The sequence below is a fragment of the Erithacus rubecula genome (assembly GCF_903797595.1).
Source record: "Erithacus rubecula genome assembly, chromosome: 13".
Lineage (NCBI taxonomy): Eukaryota > Metazoa > Chordata > Aves > Passeriformes > Muscicapidae > Erithacus > Erithacus rubecula.
Window position 1 is genome coordinate 18,582,492 of NC_136665.1, and position 24,184 is coordinate 18,606,675.

Sequence of the window (24,184 nt, forward strand, 5' to 3'; positions counted from 1 at the left end):
GAGCATTTCCCTGTGCCAGGGCTGAGGCAGGAATGAGTGGGCAGGGTTGGGTGAGATGAGCCTCACCTGGAGCAGGGGGAGGAGATGGGGCAGGAACTCCTTCTAGAGGGTGCAAAACCCCAAACTTGAGCTCTGGGCAGAGCAGAAGGAGCTCCCAGCACCTGTCCCAGCCTTGGTGAGTTGGGGGAGTTCTCTTGGGGTCTTTAGGGAACTGAGGAAGGTGATGGAGTGAGAATTCTGCTTGAAGGAAGCATCTCTGAGGATTAGGGCTGGGTCAGGCTCTGTGTTTGTTGGTGCTCTGCTGAGTTCTGTCTCACAGAACTTTATTTTCCCTACCCAATACCTCCTGTGCTTTACCTCCCTTGGTAAAACTGATATTGTTGTGTAGATAACACTTTGCTTTATTGGAAATGGGGCTCCTGTGAGCACCTTTGGGTGCTGTTGCTCCCAGAAAAGTGTGTCTAATGTCTCCTGGTTTTCTTGTGGTTGGAAATAATCAATTTATTTTGTATTGAGAACCATCTTGGAGCTGGGTCTGGCTCAGTGGGAGCTGCTTTAGGATTTATTTGCAAACCATGAGCAGCCCATAGAGGTCAGCTGAGTTTTAAAGCTGGTCAGAACCTTGGAGGATATTTTATTTAACTCCTGACAAACTACACAAAATCACAATGAGGTGTTTTCTTTCCATTACTGGGCTGTAGAAGCTGCACAAACAAAACATTTACTCCATGCCATGCAGCTTTGCAGTGTTTGTCACTGGAGCTTTGTGTGTTGTTCCTGCATCCTTTTTCTGGCATTTACAGGTTAATTCCTTCCATTCTATTCCATTTCTTTATGTATTATAGTTATATTTTTGCATTTCTGTTTTCATGCATTATATTAAGACTGTGACAAGAACACTGAAAAGAAAAAGGAGAAGTTTCTCTGTCTTAAATAACAAAATCTTTTAGACTTTGGGCCATTGCTCAGAGCTCTGGGGATGAGCAGCCAGGAGCTTTTCCCAAAAGATGGCCCAACCTAAATCATGAGCTGCTCTGCCTCTGAGGATTGAGCAGCATCCTTAATGTGGTACAGGGTTTTTAGAAGAACTGGTTAAAAGACCCCAAAATCCTAGAGAGGAAAAAAAAAAATTACTTTAGTTTTGCAAAATGAACTTTTTTTTTTTTTTTTTTTTTTTTTTTTCCCTCCCAGGAAAAGCAAAACCACTTGTAAAAATCAACACTTTTATAGATCTTCGTTCTCCTTGAGACATTTGTAGAAATATATTGAATTGTCCTGGGTTTTTTTTTTCTCTTGGACAATTTCTAGCCAGCTTTGTTGCAGTAATAGAGATTTCAGACCTAAAGCCATTTTAGATTTTTTCTTTTTAAAGATTTATTTAGATGCAACAAAACTGTTACTCACAAGGAAAGATCAAAAAACAGGGGAAAAAAAAATCCTTTCTGGATTTTATTTTCCTTGTGGGTTTTAGCTGCTGTCTGTTACTCCTAAATAATGAATTTTTTTGATATATCAATGACCTCATTTATAAGCCATAATTCAGAAGGAACTTACCTTAGAAAAGGTTGTGTTTTATTTTTGATTTTTCAATATTTGGGGTTATTTTATGAATGCTCTGTAGGAAGTGTTTGACTGAGACACAATTTGCCAGCATGGATTGCTGACATGTGATGGAATTGCTGTGCCCAGGAAATCCTGGATGCTTTTTGCAGGCAAGGGAAGTTTATTGTGCCCCAGTCACTACTGACATTCTCCTGCTTTTGGGAAGGGTTTTGGGAGGCTTTTGCTGATCCTGTGTCAATTTTATTACACTTATTTGCTTTCCTTTGTGCTCACTGCTCAGAGCAGCTGAATAAGGTAAAAATATTGATTTTTTTTTTTTTTTTTTTTTTTTTTGGAAGTTCATGTATGATCTTCCTGCTTTCAAAATCCTGGTTTTTAATCACCTTTTCCAGCTGGCTGTTAATGCCAAGGTGGCTTTTTTCCAGATTTCCTTAGTGGCATCCAGGACTTCCTAAATAAATCTCTTAAAAATTGATAATGCAACAGTTCTATTCAGTTAAAATTCAGAATTTTAAAAGGAATTTGTTCTTAAGTTGGAGTAGAGGTTTTCTTGGATGTTCACTAGTATCCAAGTGGGACATTTCCTCTCCTGGCTTGATCCTGAGCTCTTGGTGAGACCCCAAGTGCTGATGTGGCTCTGCTGATTTTCAGAGCATTGATAAATGGGAATACAACAGTTCCCCCAAGATGATGGATTAAAAAAGATGAAATTTAAAAAGAAAAATGCTGCTTGTGTTGAGGCACTGTTGGGTGAGCAGGCTCACCTGGCCCTGACCAAAAACCCCCCAGGTTTTATTGAGAACCTGCAGATCTTTGGGATTTTCTCTCCAGCTTTGATTTTCATTTTTTGGTGTTGTCACATCTCTGCCCATCCAACTTTGATCCATGCTGGAGGAACAGAGCACCAAGTTACATCTTCCTCATCCTGGTGCTTTTCCATGTGAAAGAATGGGGGGAGCACCTGGAATTTTTTTTTTGTTGGTCTTTTTTTTTGGTTTTTTTTTTGCTGATGTGGCCACAGAAAACTCCAAACCCCTCAGCATCCTGCCCATATCTCTGCACTGCCTGACCTACTTGTGTAATTTCTCAGCAATTCTCCAAAGAAACCAACTTGGGAGGCAGTAGACCTTGGTTTTTTGGTTTGGTTTTTTTTTTTTTTTTTTTTTTTTTTTTTTGGAGAACATGGTGCTGAGGGAGGACGTGGGCGATCTGAAATGTCTTGGGGTTTGCAAGGACAAGGAACAAATTAAGAAGAAGCAAAACAAACAATTTAATGGTGATGGAGCTGTAGCTCCAGCAAGGAGAGGCTGTGGGCGTACATCCATTTTATCTCCCTGCACAAGATGATTCCTCACCACAGAAGGTCATAAAAAAAAAAAAAAATCTCACTGCTGAGTGCTGGAAGATAATTTTGCTAAAAGTTGGAAATGTTTTATTAGCAGTCAATATAAAGGCCCTCGTTTACAGCAATCAGGGGACTGTGAGTACAAACCTTAGCTTGGCAAATAAGCCCCTAATTGTCACCTCAGCTAAAAACCCAATGGTAAAACCTGGGAAATGAGCTGTCAGGGCTGCTAATTATTATGTGCTGTGTAATTAATTTACTCAGTGCCTGGTTTGGTTTTTTTGTCAGTGACCTTTCCTGTTTGGTGCTTTGTGATTGGGAGAGATTTCTGATCACGCACAGTTCTTGCTTCTGGCACTGCAATCCCAGTAAGAAAACATTTTAATAAAATGGAGTGATGGGAGCAGGATTGAGTTCATAAAATATGATATTGGATTCTCCTGCTCTGTGCCAGCAGCTGAGAGAGGCTTTGGCCCAATAGAAAGTGCAGAAATGCAGAAGTTTTAGGAGATCCCATTGGTTTTTGTCCAGCTGTGGTGGGATTGTCTCAGGGCATGGGCTGGGGTGCTCACACAGCCTCATCTCCCTGGGGACAGGGAGGGAACTTGGGTCCTGTGCAGCTTTAGAGCTGCCACACTGACACTCCACCAGAATTAGGATTATAAACTGCAGTTTATAGTGTATAAAATGTGGTTGTTTCCTTAAGAGGAGCTGGTACAGCCCACCCCCCTTCTGCTGCCTGGAGAATGAAATTATGTTTTTTGTTGGGAAAAGCCACAAGCCCCAAATGTGCCAGTATCAGAGTTGTCCCTTTGTCACCAAAGCCTGACAAGCTCAGCTGCAGCAACCTCAGGGAAGATTTTGGGCTCTGTGCAAATGAGAGGAGGATCTCTTCATCAGCACTTTGGGAGACAGAGGCATCACTCAGGCAATGCAAACCAGTTTAATTTGTCACTGATCTGCATTTCAAGTAGGAAGGTGATGAGCACATCATCCTCTCTGAGTGCAGCTCCTGGAGTTGTCCTGGGTTTTTTGGACTCTCCACCTGAATGTCTGTGTGAGAACAGCTTTGGGAGAGCATCAGGTGCTTCTCCTCTTTGCAATCAATAAAAGTTTTGGTTTTTTGGGTTTTTGTTTTTTTGGTTTTTTTTTTTTTGTTTTGTTTTTTGTTTTTTTTTTGTATGGAGTAGGAAAACCCATCTGAAGTAGTAGAGACAATTTTAAGGGTTATGCACCTTACAAGTTCAATTTAGGAATCAGCTGGTGAATGCCTTTGACCTGCATGGCTGCATATTAATAATAAATACAGACACCACAATTGTTTGGAGAGATTGTCAGAGGAATCTCAGCATTCTTTTCATTTGTGAAGCAAATGACAAAGAACAAATGGAATTGTAAAGCCTGAAAATCCAATATAAATTTGTAACGCTCATCCCCACTTGATGAGATCAAATAAGAGTCTGAATTTTTTTTTTTTTTTTTTTGTTAGAATAAATCACATGAGATCTCTATTCTGACAGCATTTTGCTTGGGAGTTAAAGCCCTCAGTCCCTGGGAGAGCTGTGCTGGGGATTAGCTGCTGGAGTCTTTCCTTCAGGAGATAGATGGCACTTGCAGAATGATTTTGGCTGACTCACTAAACAGTGTTTAAATGCACAGGAAATGCTTCTGCACTTGGGATTTATATTTCAGCTCCAGAAAACTCTGCCTGTTCCTTTGAGCTCCCACAATCAATCCACTGCTGGAACTGGGGAGCAGGAGGAGCACCAGGGATGCTGGGGAAGGGCTGGGCTGTGGATGGAGGGTGAAAATTCAGAGTTCACATGCTCTGGCTTTGTTTTGAGATGCAGCTGAGCCAGGATTAGGGCAGAGCTGGGTGGGAATGGATTTTGTGTGAGGAATGTCCTGTTGGAGCAGGAATAGGGATGGCAGCACAGCAGATTTCCTCCTCAGGGCTGCTGGAAATCAAGATAAGCCAGAACAGGTTCAGATGCACTTGATTATTTAATAACATTTATTACTGAGCCCACAGTCTACAGGATTGTGGTTCTCATGTTCCTTTAGCCTAAATGAGGAATATTATGTGGAAGGTTTGGAAGTTCATATTAGAAAACAGGAGCAGGAAAAGGTTTTTATAGTGTACAGGGGGTTGAGATAAAGACAAATCTGCAGTCTGAAGGCTCCTGGAGTGAAGCAGAGATGCAAAAATCTCATGATTTCATCTTGGTTAAAAACTGAATTTGAAAGATGGGACAAGTCTATGGTTTGGCAGGCAATGCAAGCACTGCCAGAGGAGGCTGATTCATAAACCTAAACCCACAGCACAGCCAGGGACAGTGAAAATAATCAGCAAATGAGTTGTTGTGTGCTTGGAGTGACCAAGGGAGAATTTTGGGTGGAGGAATCCCAACCTGATGCTCAGTCATGTCCCTGTCCTGGGCCAGGCTTGATTTCCCTCCCCAGGAAACACCAATAGCCCTTCCCTGATGCACCTCCAGGTGCTGAGGGGAAATCAGGAATGGCAGCACTGAAAAACTCCCAGGTGGGAAATGTACTCAGGTTTCTGTGGGAATGCTGCTCCCAGCCCTGTCTGCATTCCTTTGTGCCAATATAAACTCGGGTGGAATGGGTGGATTTCTGTGTGGATTTCAGCACTTCTCCAGGCTCTCATCAGGGCTCCCTCCTGCCAGCTCCCAAAGAGCTGCCTCCACAGAAAAAGTGGAATTTTGCTGTGCAAATACACAGTATTACTGTGAAATGAATCCTCTCTATTTTTATTTTCTTTCCTTAAGTCGTTTTTTTTTCTCCTCTTGAAGGATGTGCTGTTCCTTTACACAAAATGAGGCTTGCACAAAACAGAGTTTCTTCTCAGGTTTTTTTGGAAGTTACAGCTTCAAGAACGACTGCAGTGGTGACTGGGGAGCTGCACTAAAAGAGTGTTGTTGCCTTTTCCTTTGGAGACAACTTCCTCTCTGTGTTCTGAAGCTTTTTTTTTTTTCAAAGCCTTCTGTTGGCAAGGGATGCAGAAAACACTGAACCTGCTAAATTCAGATTTTAGTGTGCTGTCTTTCACAGTGTCTGTGCCCCTCTGTACCTGTTCCACATTGTTTTCCATTGGGGATGAAGGTGTGGGTTTGAATTCCTGGGAAGTTGTGGCCAAGCCCTCCAGACTAGGGGAGGTTTCTTTATTATTTAGCAAAATTGTTTGAGGGGAATATAATTTAAAAGCTTTAGGTTTTCCAGCCTGGAAGTTCAGGTTCAGTGCTGCTGGTGAGGATAATGTACAATTAATTTAATCACCATCTCCAGCCCTGAATTTTGAAGGTGGGAGAAGCACTCTGAGAGGAATCCAAACCCAGCACTCCCCACCCAAGCACCAAATCTGCAGGTTTTATCAAGAGTATCTTGCCATTCCTGTGGGATGAAATCCTGTGCTGAAAACAGAATATTCTGAATGTGCCTCCTCCTTGGTTTGAGTCAATATCTTTCTGCCAAGGCAGAGTGTTTCAAGAAATTGTCCATAAGTGTTCCTGTTGTTGGAACCTGCAATTTGTGGAGGATTTGAGTGGATACATGCTGCTGGCTTGATCAGAATGCAGAGGATTTTCAACCAGTCACCTGCTCCTTCTACCCCAAAATGCTGAAGCATCCAAAATGCTGGATGGGCAGATGGGAGATGAGGTTTGAGTGCCCACCCAACGTGAGCAGGAGAAAGCAGCAATGAGCTTTGTAGTAACTGCATTTGCTTTGAGGGGGGGAAGAGAAAAAACTCAGATTTCATCCAGAATCTCCCACGTAGGTTCCAAAAAAAGCTGCCCATGCACACAGGCATGACAAGGGTAGAGGAACAAAAACCCAGAGTGTGGTGAGTGCAGCCCTGTGAGACATCTCTTGTGCCCTGGCTCCTGCTTGGGAGCCACATGGGCTGGAATTCTGGCTGTGCTGAGGAGAGCAGGCTTGGCTAAATCCAAACTGCAGCGTTTTTCCTCTTTGTTTTCAGCTCTGGAAGTGCCTAAAAATACACAGAGACGTTGGTGTTGGAGCCTCGCTTAACTTGAGCAAGTTGTTCTCCCAAACTTTCCCTGAGTGAAGTGATGAGTTGAACAGTTACAGTAAACAGAGTAATATTTTGATTGGTACAAAACCTTTCGTTTCTTCTCCGTGTCTAATTAGTGCAGCTCTGAATGTCAAATATTTCCCTGCTCTCCCCAGTGCTGTGCTCACTTTGGTGGGCTCCATCTGGCTCTGCCTGTCTCCAGCCTGCTCCTCTTGGAAAAGCTTTTCCAGACCTGGGGCTGCTGCTGGATCCCCCCAGTAAATCTGCTCTTCACCCCAGTAAATCTGCTCTTCACCCCAGTAAATCCAGGTGGGGAATGAGCTGGGCCATGATGGAACTCTGAGTCTGGGAGATGTCAGTCCTGTCTAGAAGCTGCTGATGGGTGGGAGTGGTGTATCCATGATAAACAAAGGCAAAATATCCATTTGGGCTACCAGGAGTAGCCTAGAATGGGGTGTAGGAGGATTTTAGAGCCACAGAATCCCAGAAAGGTTGGAAGGGATTTTAAATCCCACCTCCACTGTCCCAGCTGCTCCAGCCCCAGTGTCCAGCCTGGCCTTGGGCATTCCCAGGGATGCAGAGGCAGCCACAGCTGCTCTGGGAATCCCAGCCCAGCCCTCCCCACCCTCACAGGGAGGAATTTCTTCTCAATATCTAATTTTTCAGGGGCTCCAGTGGCAGTCCCATTACAGGAGCAGGGGTGTCCTCTGGTTGTGACTTCCTCACAGCAAATTGGAATTCAAGCAACAACCCAGGGAATGGGAGCTTATCTCCAGGCAAAATGTCAGGCTTCTTTTTTTGCCTCTCCTATCTGGGATGTGTTGATAGTGGAAAAAAAAAATAAAAAGCTTATATTTCCTTATATTATATCACTTCTGCTGCATTTCTGGTGCCCACTGAATTCTAGTTTCATAAACATCATCTCCATTTGCCATATGTTCTCTGTGTGACCCATACCCAGCTACCAAACACGTGAAGCTCAAGGTTTAAAGCGTGCATTGCATAAGTTCCCTGTTTTTTTTTCCTATTTCTTCAAATTTTATTAGCATGTGGTTTGGATGAGCTAATGGGAAATGGCTCTGCTTCAGTCTTCTCTGTGGGATTGAGGTTGGTGTGTTGTCAGCTGAGAGCTGCACTGAATTATCAGTGGAGGTGAAGTCAGAGGTGGGAAAATCAAGATTTGAGTCACCCCAGGGGGAAAGGTTGAAGCCCAGGGTTGTGTGCAGGGCTGGGGGTTTTGGAGAAGAGACCTCATGGATGGGGGGAACTGAATCAGGATCTGAGCAGGTTACTGCTGTTGTCTGGTGGCACTTTGAAAATAGCAAATAAAAGTAATCCAAGACAATCTTTCTCTGCAAAAGAAATTAACAATAACAAGGATTAATTTAGTGTCTTAAAATATCAGTATAACCAACATTCCATTTGAATTTCTTCTTTCAGGTATTGGAAATTTGACTGAAGGCTACATATCATGCACTGGAGAAGGTAACAGTTCTTTAATGCTAATTCTGATGTGTTGGTGTTAATTTCTCTTTATTCTTAATATCATTGCATTGAATGTCAGAGTCTCCTTTGTGTTGTTTGTGCTTTAAAGAATTTGCCCTGGAGTTTCTCTGTGCCCTGACAGGAGGTTTTGATTTCCCTTTTAAAAAGAATATCTAAATCTGCATTTAAGTTCTTAGGGGTGTGCATGTGGCATTTATGCAATTTTACATTAGAAGGTTTATGGAAAATGTGAAACAGTTTGCCTTCAGGTATTATTGTAAATGGAAAATTGTAAATTATATCTATTTAACAGAATGTATGGAAGTTATAGAATGAATAATTTTCAGAAGGATATTGATATCTTGTTATCAATAATGTTTCAGGGTTTGTTTTTTTTTTTTTTTCTGGTTAGACTATTATTGTTCTTGTCAAGAGATTTTCAAAATTGCTGTTTAATTAATCATTGCATGTTTGACTCTGCAATTGAGTTAGTCAAAAAAACCTGTGGTGTTCCTGAAACTCAAATTTTCTTAATGGCCTCTCAGTTTGAATGTCAAAGGGAATCAATCTTGTTAGTGGAGAGGTGGATTTTGTTCTATAGAACCTGAAATTATCTTGAGGGGTTTTTTTTCTAGCATGCTTTTAAGTCTGAATTATGTTGTTTCCAAAGAAAGAACAAGATGTTTTCAGAGTTTGCAATTATTTGAAAAATAAATGTTGTCTTAGTTTTAGATGTTATTACTGTATCTGTTCAGAGAGATTACAGATGGCTTCTGACAAAAATATTGAGTTTTTTAATTCTTGAGAGTTTTTCCTTGTTCCTGGGTAGTGTTCACAGTGAAAACTGAGGATGGAGATCAAGTAAATATTCTCCTTTGGCCTGGCTCTTTTGGAATGTGCTATCTTGGTGTGAGGTTTTCAAAGGCAGCATGAGAAATCCTGTGATAGATCACTTTCTAGTCTTTCTAGTGGTCTGAAAGGAAAAGCTTCTTTCTTAATATAAAAGATAACTTTGAATAATGGACTCCTCATCCCTTTGGACAGTACTGCTAAATTAGCCCCAGAGCTCCTTCTCAGGTGAAATCTCATTTTCAGGTTCCCCACAGTAAAGAGGAGAGGCTGATCCCCATTTCATGTGGGAAGTGTTTTCAATCTGCTGATGAAAAGTACTTCTGAAGAGTTAGGCAACCTTGATTAATTGAGCCTGAATAAGAAGTGCAGGATCAAATCTCAGGATATTATTTTTAGGCTGCAGCCTTGTGTTCTGCATTCCAAATCCTTAAATGCCAGTTTGATAGGAGGTGTGGAGGACTGGAGCAGACAGTTGGTAATGGTTTGCAAATGCTGACACCACCCCAGCCAGGAGGATGGAAATTGCTTTCTGTTTACAGAGCCCTGAACTCCTGGGTAAACACTCCTCATTAATGAGGATGTGACTGGAATTTGGGTTAAATGCCTTCATGCTGGTGATGCCTCAGGATTTCAGCTTTTATATTTTTTCATATATTTGTAATCCTGCAGTTCTTTAGTGTATAACCCCAAACTCCATATTCAGTGTCACTGCTGCTCTCCCATTTTGGGCAGACACAACAATTCCTCTCCAGGCTGGAATCAAGGACACCTCACTGCCTCAGGCCCAGAGATGGGAACAAAAGTGAGTTTGGGGAGCAAACTTGGGGTAAATGACTTCATTGGGAGATTAACCCCCAAAATACAAATGAACCAAAACTTATAAAAGTATGAAAACTGTGACCCATCACCCATTTTTGGGTGTAGCCCCTGGGGGGCTTTGTCTGCCCTGAATCTACCTGAAGGCCTTTCAGTAAATAGAACAGCTTTTTATTCCCTTAATTCTGTCTGTTTTTAGATAATCCCAAAGGCATCAGTGGCATTTAAAAAAGGAATATTTGAAATCCAAGCTGTTGTGGGCAGCCCTTGGTGAATGTGAGCCATGAAAAGGTATGGGGTGCCCTGTGGGGTGTTGATCTCTGAGAATGGCAGAATTGGGATCCAGGGGCATGTGGGGAGTGGGAACAGCAATGTCACTCATGGAGTGGTGCTGAGTTATCCCAAAAAAATGAACTTTGTGTGCCCCAAGTCTGCCCTGGTGGCAGAGGGCCTTGGGATCCAGCATGGGGCTCTCCCAGAGCAAGCACAGAGTGTTCTTTAGGGAGAAGTGGTCACACACTCTGCTGTACTTGACAAAATGGCATTTTTGGGGACTGCAGGTTCAGTTTTTATACACATTTCATCTCTAGGGGAGGCAGGAGTTTGTCTCACATTCCTCAGCAGCATGTGGGACTCTGAGTCAAAGCCAGGCCCTGAGGAAGCCAAGTCTGGGATTTTCCTTCTGGTCTTGGGGCTCAAAACTGGCTGTGGCTGACCAGAGTGACTCCAAAGCAGGGATTTGAAAGGAAACATTTGTGTGCTGTAGTGGTATAATTACAGAATTCTGCTTGATTACCTGTCAGGCTAATTAAAACAGTGACAGGCCAGCAGTCCTCTTAGAGTTTGTAGCATCTGTGCTTTGTATTCCACAAACAGGCTTAGAGTGTATAACTTTAATTAGGATTATTACCAGCAGACAATGCACAGTTGTGCTGGAGAAATATCCTAAAATGGAATGTACTGGGTAAGAGCTCTGGAAAAGGAAGTTCTGATGAGCAGAGTCTGGAAAGCAGCTGGTTTTAGGGCATGGTGTGACAAGATTGGGACTGGGTTTGTTCACTGGCAGCTTCCCCTTTGCCTGGTGTGTGACTCTTTGTGTCTGGCAGCTCTTGGCTCTGTCCCCCATTCCAGTGGGACCAGGCTCAGCTGGAAGTGCTGGGTCAGTGTGTGAGAGGATTTATCCTTTGTGCTCCTTGTGCCACCCAAAAACCACCCCAAAATTAAAACTCTGTTCAAAGTGATTTGATAAACTGAATCACCAAAACTGCCACTTTATGGTGGATTCAGTTGTGTTTTTTAGAGGATGAGCTGGGAGGGAACATCCTGACTTTGCAGCAGAGTGAACTGGCAGCTTTTTGATAGAACCCTGATTGTAATTAATTATTGCAGAGTCTGCATTTTGCTTGAGATTTGGAGCATTTGGGTTTGGTGGAGTTCTTTTACAAACTCTGTGTCCTCATGACTTGACTTTTCACCCCAAGTTCATGGTAAATACCTGAACAAAATTTGGGATAAACTGTTCAGCCACAGGTGCCTGGCCAGATCTTTTCTTTGCCAAGAGATTTTTGGAAGAGCAGGTAATTACCAGGTGATAGCTCAAGGGATGTGCCTCATTCAGAGTATTTTCTCTCAGAATATGTGTGAGGTGTGTTGTCTGTGCTCCCTGAGAGGGAATATGGGGCTGAAATGACACTGAGGAATGTCTGGGAAGGCAGCAAGGCTGTTAATTCTGCAATCTGACACAAGGCATACTTTGGCACAAAGCAAGTCTGCCCTTCTGCACTTGTTTGATATTATAGAAGAGATTGTTGTGGCCTTACAAGAAGGTTAAGATGTTGTGAAGTTTAATATACTCTGGAAATAGTCCTGTTAGAGGCACTGCAGCTCGTGATTGATGAGGCAGGTTATGATGGGAGCTCTCAATCCTGTGTTTGTGTGTGCAAATTGCCATTTCCCAGCCCTTTCAAGGTTGCTAACTTTATCTTGTGGTGCAGCCCATATTTAAGGATTTCATGTTGAATTAGCCTTTGATTAAGGGCAAAGGAGCTTTGATGATAAAATGCCACTACCAGTGGTTCTGTGGACTGGCTTGGAATAACTTATCAATCACTCTCCATGACTGAGAACACGTTGTGGACATGAGGGTCACCCTTTGAGGATTAATTTTTCTGAGATAAACAGCTCATGGCTGTTGGATGATTATGGTCAGAAGCAATTATGGTGTTTTTAAACTGCTCATTACTAGAATAAAGAGTCACTAGACTGAGTTTTAAGCCCCTGTTTAAATAGCTGGGTCAAGAAGTGTCAGCCTGGGTTCCAAGGTGTTATTGAATGATAGGAGTTGCTGGGACTTCTGGCACAGGTGGGTGCTGGCAATTTGCCTTCCCTATTTCTTTTTTGCCCCTATTAACTGAATTTCTGCAACTTTCAAGTGAGTAACTCAAACAGCCAGCTGGCAGTTCTGTGGAATCCCCTGTAAATAGCAAACACCTATTTTCCAGGTATTCTGAAGAGCATTTTACTGGTTTAGGTTCCAGGAGATACTGATCCTCTGAGCTCCATGTTTCCATTTTTGTCTTTTGATTTTTTTTAAAGTCCTGGAACACATTCATCAGCTGAGCTGAGAGAATGGACCAGTACAGTTCTCATGGCTGGAGAAGTGGTGGAGCCTGAAAGCCAAAGCAAGTCTGAAATAAATTCGTATTTAACAAAAAACAGAGAGCCCCAAACACCAGCATTTCTGGGTAGCTGCTGTCATGAGCACTGCCGGAAAGGGATGAGAAGCTGTCTTATGGAGGGATTAGTGTAGTGAGGAATAAACTGCTGAATCACTGGGAGCAAGGAGGAAATAGAGAGTGGAGAGGCTCTGGGAAAAAATAAATAAATAAAATGGCTGCTGGAATTCAATTAAAATCACAGTAGGATTTGAAGTTGGAGATGGAGCATCTGTCATCCCAGATCTGGTGGTGGCTGCTGCCTCAGGGGTGCTAAAGTGAGTCCTGAAAAGTGCTGGAGTGGCAGAGCTGCAGCCAGGAGAGTGCCCATTTCCTCCAGGCTGAGTTTTCCCCAGCACACCTCAGAGTCTGGATTGCTGCTCACTCCTCAACACTGACACTTGTTGATGGTTTATCTGAGGTGGGAGCTGCAGTTTGTCCCACAGGCTGGGAGAGGAGCACCCTGTGGGGCTGCAGATCACTTGGGGGGGGGGTATGATTTTATTTTCTTTTAGTTATTTGGATGATTTCATGATTTTAGTTATTTAAGGATGTGCTCATGAGGAGCTGAGTGGCTTGAACAGCCTCCATCATCAGTGATGTCCATGGTACAAATCCAAAAAAAACCCAAAACTCCCCTAAAGCAGCTCTGCACTCAGCTGATGGACACAAACTCAGCTTGGACATGGTTGGATTTAAATCAGGTTTAATTCCCTTGAATTTCACTTGGTTTTCAGTGAGTGTTTCTTGCTGCAGGTGGGACAGGAGGAATGGCTGTGGCTCTGACCATTACTCCAATGGCTTCTTTGCTATCAAATCTTGTGTTAATCATTTGAAATGCCTTCAATGTGCCCTCAGCGATTTGAAATAGCATCAATTAACATTTAGGAAATTAATTTCCGACTCCTGGAATATTAAACATTTACTTTGCAGATGGAAATGAGGTGTACTGACTGTGCATCTCTCGTGCCCCTTTTAACCCACATCCTCACAAGGCAAAACAAAAAAATGCTAAATTGGCAACCACAGAGGTCTGGTTTGGTGCTGGAGTTGTGGAATTATTGCTGCCAGGTTTGGTGCTGCACCAGTGGCATTAAATTCTTTGCTCAGATTCAAGGCCAGGTTGGACAGGCTGGGGTAGTAGAAGGTGTCAGGGGTGGAACTGGATGAGCTTTTCCAACCCAAACCAGTCTGGGATTCTGAGATACTGAGAAATGTGGCTAAAAATAAGGAAACCCCAAACTAAAGCAATACTGCCTCATAGTTCACTGTGGCACACTTGGATTTACTCCTCCTTTTTAAAAAGATTTGATGCCTCAAAATAAACAACCCAGAAACAAAGGTTCTTCAGGAAATCTATGATGTGGATCATTAACCTTTGCTTTGCAGTTTAAAATATTCAGTCTAATCTTTGCTACAACTGATTTTGTCACCCTTTTAATTGTCAATAAAGATATTATAGCTGTGATTCTGTATCAAGGTGGTGGAGTGTAAGTCACTCAAGAAATGTTTCCCTGGTTTCTCTGTCTTTATGTTGGTCTTGGGTGAAAATTTGCATCCCTTGCACCCCTGGAAGTATTTGACAAATGGATTCATTACTTTATCTGCCAACTGAAGGGAGGAGAAATATTCCTTAGGGTCAATTATGAGCTTTTTTCCTTTGAATTTTGCATTTTCGTTTCTCAGGATTGTAGTTTTCATTATTGAGAAAAAAAAAATTGTTTAATTCATTCAAATTGATCATTGTTCCTATTTATACCATTTTAAGAACATCATCTTTATGTCCTGACTTAGAAATACATATTTTGTTTGATTTCTCTTAATGATCTATTTAATTTAATCTGCCTATACCATGCTGCAAATTCTAATGGTTCTTGTTGAATTTGGAAGAGATCTATAGAGGTGAAATAGTGCAAGTGCCCTTCTCAAAATTTCCTAGTAAAATGTTATTTTAGGAGTTATTGAGTGGCAGCTGTCCCCAATACACCATGTGGCACAGAGAAGGAATCTGACTCACTTTTTGTCTCCAGCCTGTAATTCCTTCTGTTTTTTTCTCATCACCTCTAAATCTTTCAGGAGTTATCACTTCAGTCTCACAGCCACTATTTTCATTCCTCTTCACACCCAGCAGTTCCTGGCCATCAGTTCCTCCCCGTGTCCCTGTTCCTATTAGATCAGTGTTTTCCTTTGTGCTGCTGACTCACTGCCAGCTGTGAGCATGCAGAGTTGTGCTGCCTGTAATCCGTGTATTTCCAGAGTTTAACTGCCCACTATTGGAATTTGCAGACCATGGAGCCATGCAGGCAGTAAAGTGCATTTCATGCACTGCTGAAGTTAATGGGAATTTGGATCAGCTTTTTGGTGCCCTACTTCAAAGCAGTTCAAAGATCCCTATTTCCTCATTTTCCTCTTAATCTTCGTTCCTCTCATTCCACAAGAATTATCACAATTCTACTGTATCACCAGCTTTGATACAGGAGATCTTATCTTCACTCCTTGAAGTCTTTTTTCTTCCACAGGAAGCAGACGGGGGAAAAAAAACCGTTTTCATTCTGAACAGATGTGTCCTGATTTTCTTTGTTTTTATTTAGGTTTTGCCACAGTCTGTTATCCTAGAATTAAAACACCTCGTCAGAGGATGATGATTAGAGCTACCTTTGTTTTTTTCCCCCCTTTAAAATGTCACTGGAGCATCTCTTTCACTTTTTTTGGTGACTTCTTTGGCAGCACTGAAGCTGCAGTGGGCTGTGCTTTGTTACACCCCTGCATCTTGAACCCCCACTTTTGACAGTCATATTGGTAATTCCTTTTGATACAGGAATGTATTGTTCATCATTTCTTTTTATGCATCAAGGTCTTAAACTGTCTGATCTTCAGCTCTCCAGCATCCCAAATGCCTTGAGTGTGCTTGGGACTGCCTCACTGCCATGTCAGGTTGGTCAATTAGGGAGAAATTCTTCTTTGTGAGGATGGTGAGATGCTGGCACAGAGGGAGTGTGGCTGTCCCTGGCCCCCTGGCAGTGTCCAGGTTGGACACTGGTGTCCTGGGGCAGTGGAAATGTCCCTGCCATGGCAGGGATGGCACTGGATGAGCTTTGAGCTCCCTTCCACCCAAACCTTTCTGCAGCTGCTCTCACCTGCTGACACTTCACCTGCTGGCTTTCAGGGAATTCTTTTAGTCTGAACTCTATTTCAAACCAAGGTGTAAGTGGCTTATTTCAGAGGGTCTCTGCCCATGTTTCTGTTCTGAGATGTGAAGCTGGGCTCTCTCTGAGCCCCCAGCAGCTCAGGGCAGCATCACCAGCAGCCTGAGGCAGGAGCTGAGCTGTTTGTCAGTCACTGAGAGCTCTTTGCAGTGGATTTGGGCTGAGCTGTGGAGCTGGGCTCAGCCTGAGCTCAGCCTGGCTCCCTGTGCTGTGCTCTGTGTGCAGTCCCAGCTCTTTGTGGCTCTCAGACCCAGCGTGGGGCTCGCTGGCTTTGGGCTCTGCACAGGAATCTCTCAGGAGCTGCTCTCAGCTCTGCTGCATTTCCAGCTCTGTCTTCAGTGCTTCCTGCAAATCCCACATTGTTTTTGCTGTTTGTGCTGGCTCTGGCCAGGGACCTGCACTTTGGGTTTGCTTTTGAGCCCTTTCCCCCCTCCTCACACCCTCTGTTTACCATCTGCATTTTAGAGATGATAATGCATTTCAAGTATTTTTATAACCCTTTATACCATATTTTCAACTTGGTTACTTGCACTAAAGTTGGCTTTCTGCAGTAACACAAAGTGCTTGCAGTCTTTTTGTTCTGTTCCAGCCTGTAGCAGGGAAGAATCACCACTTTGCAGATGACTTTCATTTTCCTTCCTAAGCCATTTTTGTGTAATTCTGCATTCCGACGCGCTCTCGCCACTAAAGCTCTTTATGCTGTGGTGTATTTTTAACTAATGATGTGTCACTGTACCAGCTTGGATTTTCTTGTATCTATTCTGTAAACAACTAAAGTTCCTTTTGAGGGGGAGGAGGAGGAGAAGAAACGGTGCCAGGGAGTTACAAGTCGTGTTCGTCTTCATGCGAGCAAAAGGGATCAGACTGGCCTAGGACCAAATTAATTAAATGTTCCATTTAGTGGAAGATGTCAGTGAGGAATAGATAATTCTTCCCATCTGAAGTGCTTGGCTGGTGGAGAGGAACATCTCTGTGTGAGCAAGAGGCCTCTGAATGTTACACAAATGTCAGAGCAGGAGGAGAAGTTCTGAGGCTGAGCCTGTGCTGGGGAATTTTATCTCCTGGCTGAGTTTTCAGCTCTGGCTCTGCCAATTTGAGGGGCAGCAGGACTGGGGATGGCAGGAGCCAAAAGGACCAGAGCATCAAAGGATGCTCAGAGGGGTTATTCCTGTTAGAGGATTGCCAGGGCCAGGAGGGATGGCAGAACATGTGGATCCAGAGGATAAATGGGCAGAGTGGCTGGTGTATTTATATTTCATAAACTGCTGATTTGAGGAGAGAAGGGTGAACCCTCTGGGATTAAAGGCACTTGGTCAAAGTAAAACAAGAAGGGGTTTTTTTTATTCTTAGCAAAATGTAGGAGGAGGCTGCAGTGCTCTCCTGTCTATAATTTTCTGTCATAATTGAATATGGCTGTAGTTTCTGAAACTTTATATATCCATAAAATCAGTTACCTGGAATATGTCTGCTCAATTGCAGTGCTGTAATCTCACATGCTGTGCAGCAGGTAACTTTAATAACCATTTCCTGATGTAATACTGCCCTCTGCTTAAAGAATGCCAAACTTCATTGCAGAGATGTACACTTAAATCAAAACATACCTGACCAAAAATACGTGTGGTTTCTATCCAGGATTTTGCATCATTTGGGGCTGGAAGGGATTTGTGGGATGGGAAGTGTGAGCATTCACTGGATCAGGTCTATTGCAGGTGGATCATTTTACATCATTTCTGGTGGTACAGGGTTCTCATTAGAGCTATAAAAATAATGTGGGGTTTTTTTTTGTCATTCTGCTGTAAAATGTTTATATTAATTTAACTTTATTATTAAGTCTTGAATAGAGACTGTTCAGTAAAGGAGTTAAACTAATTTATGTGTCCATGAAAATCAAAATGGCTCATTTTGATTAATCTGCTTGAAATAAATGCCTGAAAGGTGAAAAATGATTTGCTTGTCATGTGAAGTGACTTAGTGCACTTCATCCTGCCACTGTACATCAGCCATGGCTTTGCTCACAGCCCCTGTGAGCATATTTCCTGTGGGACAGCAGTATCTGAAATTACTCTTCTCACAGAGGATGCAGGGAAGCAGTTCCCCATTTCACTTGATTTCTTTATCAGTTTATGGTCCACTTCACAGACAAAAGCTGGTTTACACTGATCTTGGTTATCTACACAGCACTGCTTTATGTCAATATTTTGGTTGAGATTTAACTGTGCAAACCTGAGCCCAGGATCTGACCACCTTGACATCCCTGGTGCTTTCTGTGATGCTCTCAGCACCTGAGGCAGCCAAAACTTGACAAAATAAATAGATTGGAGATCCTTCAAGCAGGATGTAAATGCAGAGAGAGAGGATGAAGCAGAATCACCAGAGCATGGAGATGTCTGCCAGGGTTTCTGCTTCCCAACATGAGTGATAAATATCAAAGGCACCAATGTCAGCAGCACTTTTGGGCTGGTTTTTCCTCCCAGTTCACCACATCACTCTCAGCTCCCTTGGTGGAGCCTCAGCTTGTGAGTGCTCAGGCATGGCTCAGCCCTTCCCAAGGAATGAAACCAGCTGGGCTGGGAGAGATGTAAATATTAACAAGAGAATAATCAAGATATTGAGTTGCTGACAGCTGTCTGGTGCCAGGTCATCACCTCCTGCCAGCAGAGGGGATGGGGCTGATCTGGGCAGGAGGAGGGAGAGACTCAGACTGGATTTTGTCATGAAATTCTTCCCTGTGAGGGTAGGGAAGGGCTGGGCTGGAACTCCCAGATTTGCTGTGGCTGCCCCTGGATCCCTGGCAGTGCCCAAGGCCAGGCTGGAAACTGGGGCTGGAGCACCTGGGACTATGGGAATTGTCCCTGCTGATTCAAAATTCCTTTCTCCAAGTCTGGAGTTGGTGACACAAAGTGACAGAGTCAAAGCTTGGTGTTCTATAGAAATATTAGATGTGATCTGTTCTGCCTTATTAAGGAAATCTGTTTGGCATTCTGGTACAGGGAAACTAATTGGGTCCATAGTGAGTGCATAAATTAGAGCTGCCTTATGCAGCACCACTAATTTATGCACAAGGAGACTTGAAAATGTTCTAGACATCTTGAGGAGAGTTGTGTGGTTTTGCTAAGTTAAAAAAATCGCAAAATAACTCAAGAATGTACATTTATAGGAATCTTCTTCCCAGAGGATTCCATGAAATTGTGCTGTAAGTAAAATAGTGAGAACTATATGAAATATTTAAGGTCAAGAGTGTTTCAAGCTCTCATCTATCAGACATGACTGGATAATTCACAATTTGTAATTATTAGGCTAATTTAGCATGATTTCCTTATAATGGAATGTGTGAGGATTAATATCTTGTATTTTCAAAAGGAATTTTGGTGAACATTTATCTCCATAAAGATACAAAAGAAAGCAGTGAGATGTGAAAAGGTGCAGGGGCAAGTGTGATGTCCTGTTCTGTGGAATCACCAAGTGTGTGAGGACAATTGCTAATAGAGACTGGGATCTTTCTTTATTCCCATTTAATATCAGCCAAGCAAGATGCCAAGATTGCCAGCTTTGCATTCTCAGTGGGATTTATTTAGGGTCCCCCAACTCCTCGTATTTGAAGCATATTTTTTTCTCTCTGCAAGCCTACTTGTAGATGGATTTGGAGCCTCCACACCAAGTTTCAGTGGCTGCCTGCAAGGCATGCTGTTCTCTAGTCTGATTTCAGCTGGTGAATTAACACTTCCATCGTTTGTGAGCACTCTTTTTATCCAAAAGATAGTTTAGGCTTACAGAGCTGTTCTCAATATATAATAATAGTGTGTCGAGAATACACCCTTTAATTAAAACAAAGGAGCTTGAGAAGAAGGAAATAAATCCACCTCTAGAATGAGTAAGTGCTCACAAAGCTTCCATTTAATCAATAGCGGTGTCGGCAGTGATTGCGAAAACTCGAGCGCCGCGTTTTAATCAGGGATGTTTTTCCTGGCACGGGGGTGGAAAATACACTGATTAATTAATTTCTATTCCTGGAACGAGCCAGCCTCCCAGCAGAGCTAACCTGAGCAGCTTGGTGACAGGGCAGGACACACTGAAAACGTGAAAATGTGGAGATGTAAGAGGTCCCTGGGTTGGTGTCGTCAGAGCCGAGGCAGAACCCGTGGCCGGAGTTGATTAATGAGTCCAAAAGAAGTGGCAAAACTTGAGTGCTGGGAGAACCTGGTGCTGCTTTTCATGTAAAGGGTTTATTGAACTTTTACTTTTTTTTTTTGTATTGCCTGACTGGGAGCTATTTTACAACTTTTCCGAGGAGTGGTTTTGATGTTGGGGCTGGTTTAGAATAAGGAGTTTTGCTGTTTGATTTTTTTGGCTCCGCAGCCTGTCCTTGCTCAGCACAGGATCCTGGTTTGCTGTGCCCACAGGAGATGGGAAAGGTAACCAGCTTCCTTCTAGGAGCTATTGATGCACTAGTTGCATATAATTAAGGATGTTAACAAGGGCATTATTGTGCTAATTATTATGCCTAATTACAGGGAAAAAAACTAGAAAATTTCATGGCCACTTTCTGCTAGACAGAACTTAGAAGCTTTCCAGAGACTAAATACATTAATTAATCTACTGTGCTTGTTTAAATAGAAGAATGTACTAAAATATTTTCTGTTTCATGGAGGAAAAAAGGAGAAATAAAAGTAAGTGACCTTTCTGGAGAAGCAACCCATTTAAATAAGTAAAACTAAATAAATATAATCAAAGAAATGTTGTTTTTAATGATCCACTTGATGAAACGAGTCAGCAAAAGCTGCTGTAGAACAGGATATAAATTGGAATGTGGGGAAGAATGAAGAGGGGGAGTGGAGACAGAAGGGTTTTGTTTTGTTTTGGTGGAACTGGAGTGTAGAAGGGTGGGATGGGAAGGACTCAAACTGTCCTGTGCCACTTGGAATGTCCCATGGAGAAGTTCCTCTGGCACTTTGTGTTGAGAGATTCCAGAGTGCCAGAGCTGAAACCACTCAGCAGGAATTTGGGTGAGGGGATGATGCTTATGGAGCTTCCCCCAGGGTCTGAGCAGGGTTAAAGGCTGGTAGCAACCTCTGCAGCCCCATCCCAATTTTTCACACTGCTCAAACTCCATGGGAGTGGATGGACTGACACAAAGTCCCACTGCTGAAGTGCAAGTGTCTGAAGGGTCCCAAAATCTCCCCAGATCAGTTCAGGGTTTTGTTGGAGCCAATAAAAACCATGCTGACATTTGCTTGCCGAGGCTTTGGGTGGTGCATGGACATAAATGCTTTTATTGGACAGCTGCAATTTGCCCTTTATTCATTAAAACCCAAGGATGGATGTTGTGATCCACAGAGAATGACAGCAACTGTGAAGAGCTTCCATTGTAGGATCTGGTTATTGCAAACTGTAACTCCACTTCCCTTTATTGCTGCTCTGGATGTCGCCACGTTCACGACTTTTATCGTGCTGTGAATCAAGGCAGACTTTAAGAGGACAAGAACTCCTTAATTTCTTTTTCTCTGAGTTTATTTGCACAAGAGGGTGAGAATTCCAGCCTGTCTGTATTATTTGAAGGAGTTAGAACAGTTGGATCATTTATTTGATGGGAGCTTTGAGCGGTGTCATTGAAGTAAGAACAATTTGTACTTCAGAGAGCTCCTCTGGGTAGAACTTCACCCATTTCCACCCTTTTCAGCCGTGCCACAATTGCTGTTTTCCAAGAGATCAGTGCAGAGTATTGCAGGGAAATCATCCAGTCAAGAAGATCTTGTGCACCAACCACCTCCAAAGCTGAGCACTCCAATCAGTTCACTCAAATATTCATTAGGAGAGCAAACCCCTGCTGATTGTAATGAGAATTTTGTCTGCAGAAAGCTTTTGTGACTTGGTCTCGAGTGGTGCTTTAGACTTCTGAAGAGTCTTTCAGAATCTTGGCTTTAAAATAATCTTTCCTAAAAATAATGCAAATTGCTGTAAAAACCTCCTTCCAAATTGGTTGTATTTTTCCAGTGGGTCAAATGGACTTAGGACCAAGACAGGAAACTTTAGTTTCTAAGGGTTTTTTTTGGTTTGTTTTTTTTTTTTAGGATAAATACATTTTTGTGTGCTTGCAGCTGTACTTCATAAATAGCCTTTGAATCATGCAGGATTAATTAGGATAGCCATGTTCTGACTAAATTAATTGGATCATCTAAAAATTTACCCCATTTTCTTGAAAGCCATTCCAAAAAAAGTAGAGTTTGCAGAATATTTAATTCAGTCTGGAGGCAAAACGTGACACAGGGATAGGGAGGCTGCAGTGAGCACTTTCTTGTTTGACTACCTTAGAAAAGGCCCAGAAGCTGCCAAGAAAAGTTTGTGGAATCTCCAGTCTCACTTTTTTTTTTTTTTTTTCTTGTCTCAAAAAGGGCTTTGAATAAACCTTAGTTTTTTCTGACAATGAAATTTTTGTGATTGTGACATTTCCTGGGAGTTCTTCTGGAGTGAATCTCCCATTCCTCCCCATCAGCCCCAAGGGATGGGTGAGCACCCATGGACAAGACAAAGGCTAATGATGCAAATCATAATTAAAGCTAATTAGAGAGTGGGACTGCTAATGGAGGAAAGAAGGGAAGTTAAAATTTGGGGTTGTGTAGCTCAAAATCCCAACAAGGGAAGGGCTCCCACCCCCACATCTCTCTGTGGCACTGTTTTAAAAATTAAAATAATTAAAGTAATTGTGCTGGTTATGATAAGAAGTGTGGGAATGATGACCATTGTCCATCCCAGCAATCTCCATTTTAGTTTGGAAAAAAAAGATATTTGGCAGTGCCTGGATGTTTCTGTCTCTTGCAAGGTTTTGAAAGGAAGTGGAAGTTTTCAGTTCTGAACAGAAATAATAAATTTCTGAAATAAAAAAATTCTGGGGCTGTGTTCACGGACTGGAGCCTTGCTGAAAGCAGCAAAATTTCCACCTGGCCTCTCTGTAATATTTGGTTTGCAAGTTAAAATAGGAGATTTTGAGTTTTAGCTTGGCTTTGGAAAAGCTCAGTGCCTGCTAAAACTTGTGGTGTTAAGGACCTGAAATGTTTCTTTGCTAATGTCTTTTAAGACTAAACCTGGAAATGTCTGTAATTCCCTGATAAGTTTTAAGGGGGAAAAAAAAAAAAAAGGAAATGCAGAATTGTATAATGCAGAAGTGTCAATTAAAAAATGGCAGCTTCTGGAATGAGAATTGCCAAGAATTTTTAGAACTTACTGTATTAGTGAGGGCTGAGAAAGCATAAAAATGATGAGCTGTATGTGAAAGCTTTCTGGGAAACGTGAGGCTTTTCCATTCTATTAAATACCTTTTAGAAGGGATGAGTGCCTCAGTGTTTGTCCTCTTGGTGCTTAAAAGGCTCAGCACATCCCACAAGTTGCTGTTTTATGTTATTTGTGTGTGTGCATCCCCTCTCTCTGCTTTTCCTGAAATTGTGACTATTTGTGTCCATAAATCTCTGCTGCACTTGTGCTCTAATGAACAGAAAACTTCATGCAGTGCTCAGAGTTAGAAAATCCCCTTTTCAGTCAATTATTGTAGCAACTGCTTGGTGTTTTTTTTTTCTTTTTTTTTTTTTTTTTTTTGTTTCTTTATTAGTTCCAGAAATGCATTTGAAATGGCTTGAAAATAAAATATTAATCCATTTTCTTTTAAACCTGTAGCCCTCCAGTCTGGTACAGCCCAACATTCATTAGAAATAATTTGGATATAAATGGGATTGTACCAGAATTCAGCTCAGAGCAGTAATTACAAGTAAAAGCTTTGGTTACACTCAATGCTGGAGCAGTTGTTAAAACCAGAGCATTGCCAATCACCAGCATTAGCAGGGATATTATTAAAGCACATTAAAGTTTATTTCAAGGAAGGTCTGGCTCAGGGTAAGACAAAGATCTGGAAAAAGCAATGAAAAGGCTGAACTTTAATTATTCAGAATGAAGAGCTGGGAGAAAAAAAAAAATGTAATATTTGACAGGACTTTTTCAGGAGGGTTTGTTAAAAATGAGACAAAAACGATAAAAATTTTGTGGGATGAGTATGAGGCTTGAAGTTTTTTTCTATATATCTATTTACATTATTTTGTATTTTTATATATTTTTAATTTTAAAATATTTTTCCTCTCTATACTCTAGAATTTTGCTTGGA

The 24,184-nt window shown here is 42.2% G+C and overlaps 1 protein-coding gene across 3 annotated transcripts in view; it reads left to right on the plus strand.

Moving 5' to 3' along the window:
* Window positions 1-8,405: 8,405 nt before the first annotated feature.
* Window positions 8,406-24,184, plus strand: part of LOC306807616 (contactin-4) — a 215,726-nt gene continuing 199,947 nt past the window's right edge. For all 3 annotated transcript variants that reach the window (XM_079317348.1, XM_079317347.1, XM_079317349.1), the window contains exon 1: window positions 8,406-8,450. The gene's annotated coding sequence lies outside the window, so the exon portion shown is untranslated. The remainder of the gene's footprint in view (window positions 8,451-24,184) is intronic.